The sequence below is a fragment of the Chenopodium album genome, chromosome 14, assembly GCF_948465745.1.
Source record: "Chenopodium album chromosome 14, dcCheAlbu1.1, whole genome shotgun sequence".
In the NCBI taxonomy this organism is placed as follows: Eukaryota; Viridiplantae; Streptophyta; class Magnoliopsida; order Caryophyllales; family Amaranthaceae; genus Chenopodium; species Chenopodium album.
In genome coordinates, this window is record NC_137847.1 from 26,724,651 (window position 1) to 26,727,099 (window position 2,449).

Genomic DNA, 2,449 nt, shown 5'->3' on the forward strand with positions numbered 1-2,449 from the left:
GGTTAAGCCAAAGGCAGGGAAGGCAAAGGAAAAGGAAAAGGGAAGCGAAGATGCTGGCAAAACACGTAAGGGGAAGCGCAAGGTAAAGGCCACGGGTGTATCAAAGAAGACAGATGATGGACCCGGCAAGAAGGAAAAGGTCTATTTACCTCCAGCATGCTACACATTGTCAAAGGAAGAAAAACGAAAGTTCTGTGCTTGTTTGTATGACATCAAGCTTCCATCTGGGTTCTTGTCAAACATGAAAAGATTCGTTTCCTTAAATGGAGAATTGAAGTTGACAAGTATGAAATCCCATGATTGTCACATGATGATGCAAGTATTTCTACCCATTGCAATTCGTGGTATTTTACCGAAGCACGTTAGAGAAGCTATTACTAGTCTTTGTTCGTTTTTCAATACTATATGCAGCAAAGTGCTTGATCCTTTTACACTTGATGCTCTCCAGGCGACTGTTGTTGTTACTTTGTGCAAATTTGAGATGTATTTCCCGCCGTCACTTTTTGACATAATGGTGCATTTGATTCTTCATTTGGTTCGTGAGATTAAGTTGTGCGGTCCAGTCTTTATGAGATGGTGCTACCCTTTTGAAAGACACATGGGTACATTGCAAGATAAAGTTAGAAATCCAGCCCATCCGGAAGGTAGTATGATTCAAGGGGTTGTTGCTAAGGACATTGGTAATTTTGTTGCAGAGTATGTTGCCATTGCCGAACATATTAGGCTTCCCACTTCCCGAAATGAAGGGAGACTTGATGGTCATGGCACAATCAGGTCGAAACAGATCTCACCCACTCGAGAACAATTCTTGCAAGCTCAGCTATTTGTGCTTCATCATGTTACGGAGGTTCACCCATATTTAGAAGAGCACATGGAAAGCTTGCGAGTTGAATTTCCATCAAAAGGGGAAAGGGCACTAATGCACTTGCATAATAAGACGTTTGTGACGTGGTTCCATGATCGAGATGCTTATGCCCTGAGCAAACCTCCGTTACCAGATGCTTATGCAACCCGCGTGATGTGCAAGATTACCTCGAGCGGAGTATTAAGGAATCAACCCGAGCGCGAGAAAAGTTCATATTAGCACCATGCTTTGAGGAGTACGTCTAAATATGTTATAATTCAGTTGATTGCTTAGTAATTATGTTGACGTCTAATCATTAATGGATTGTTATTTGGTTAATATATATGTAGTGCTCAATGGACTCTTTTAGTGATTTGTGTTTCCAATAACACAATCTACCATTTTGATTCGGCTCGTGTGAGTCCACCGCGAAAGCTGCTAGTGAAGAACCTACTGAATAGGTACAAATTGCAACCCCTTGTTGAATTTCCTCACCTAAGTTATTGGCTAGTTATATTTCTAACTTTGAGCTTATTTTCCTACAGTGTTATGAAGAAGCTAAATTGTCGTTCGGTTGCGGGTCCTACGTTGAAATATGCAAAGGTAATGCCTTGACATAGTGACTTGTTTAATAAACTTCGCATCGATAATGGCTATGCATGATATCATTAACACATGGTATTTTAGTGTGCGCAACAAGACAACGGAGTTGACTGTGCCCTGTACGTGATGAGGTTTATGCTTGACATAGTCAATAGTTGCAAAGAAGCTCAACACATTAATGAGGTATCGATTTATTTTATTATTTTTTTTTTCTGTTCGATCAATACTAGCTTCCATTATTGCACCGAACACATAAATAGGAAAGAGAAAACCCGAGGCAGCAGCCCAACTATATTCTAAACCCAAGGCATAATCCGGGGTAGCTGCACCCGAGACAACTACACCCAGGACAGCTGCACCCGAGACAGCTGCACCAAGGCAGCTACACCGACAGCCCAGGCACCTGCCTAGGCAGCTGCAGCAGCTGCAGCAGCTGCCAAGGCAGGGCTGCCCATGGAAGCTGCAGCAGTAGCTAAGGCAGGGCTGCCCATGGCAGCTGCAGTAGCAGCCAAGGCAAGGCTGCCCATGGCAGCTGTAGCAGCAGCCTAGGCAGGTGCATAGACAACTGCAGCAGCAGCCAAGGCCTAAGTACCTGCCCAGGCAGCTATAGCAGCAGCCATAGCAGCAGTCGAGGCAGCTGCTGCATCGCCGCCGGGGAGTGGCTGAGGTGATTCTTGTGAATGTGTTTACCTTTCTTGAATTTGGTTAATTTTTGTGAACTTGGTGCGTAATTTTTGCTAAAATTGGTTAATGGGCATAGTAGAAAGAAACACTTCATTTGATAAGAAATGTAGAAAATGGGCATAGTAGAAGTCCTATATGCCTTATATAGGCCATTTTGGATGGAATGCGTCCTAAAACTTAGTAAATTGCTATATTGGTGTGATTTCAAACATTAGACACTTAAGACTAGGTAATATTGACATGTTATGAGAAGGAAACACTTCATTTGATAAGAAATGTGGAAAATGGGCATAGTAGAAGTCGTATAGGCCTTATATG